Genomic DNA, 555 nt, shown 5'->3' on the forward strand with positions numbered 1-555 from the left:
GTCCATGACGAGGCTGACATCCAAACTCTGAATCATAACGTGAGATCAATGAATGACACAGCGTCAAACAAGAGCTGGGACTGCTCGCTCGATGTTGCACTGTCACACATTCCAGTCAGTTTGCGGCGGCGATGAGCTGAGCTGCTGAGGGGACCGTGAGATGAAGTCCTGCTCCGGGGCAATTTCATGCTTGTGGAGCCTCAGAAGATGGAACTCGCTGCGCTCAGAAAGCGCGATTCGCCTTTCCGTGCGCAATTCTGATGAAAAATAGCTTTGGAGATGCTGGAGATTGAACCCAGGACCTCATACATGCGAAGCATGCGCTCCACCACTGAGCTACATCCCCATATAGAATCAATTCCTACCCAAGGAAATAAGAACTGATTGTCCTCATTTTATGAGACCACCCATGGTGGGTCTGCCACGTGATAGATTATTTCCAGTTTCAAAGATTGGGGAGGAGCAGGGAACAGGCGTTTCGACGACACAGAGGTAAGAATAGTCTGGATGTTCGGCGGTTCTTCATTTCCCAGAGAGTAGTGAGTCTCTGGAATG

The 555-nt window shown here is 49.9% G+C and overlaps 1 non-coding gene across 1 annotated transcript; it reads right to left on the bottom strand.

Annotated features, from left to right (window-relative positions):
* Positions 1–274: 274 nt before the first annotated feature.
* On the bottom strand, positions 275–346 carry trnaa-cgc (transfer RNA alanine (anticodon CGC)). The gene has a single exon. It is a non-coding gene; the product is annotated as a tRNA-Ala (tRNA).
* Between the last annotated feature and the right edge of the window lie 209 nt (positions 347–555).

This window comes from Heptranchias perlo, unplaced genomic scaffold (genome assembly GCF_035084215.1).
Source record: "Heptranchias perlo isolate sHepPer1 unplaced genomic scaffold, sHepPer1.hap1 HAP1_SCAFFOLD_64, whole genome shotgun sequence".
NCBI classification, from domain to species: domain Eukaryota; kingdom Metazoa; phylum Chordata; class Chondrichthyes; order Hexanchiformes; family Hexanchidae; genus Heptranchias; species Heptranchias perlo.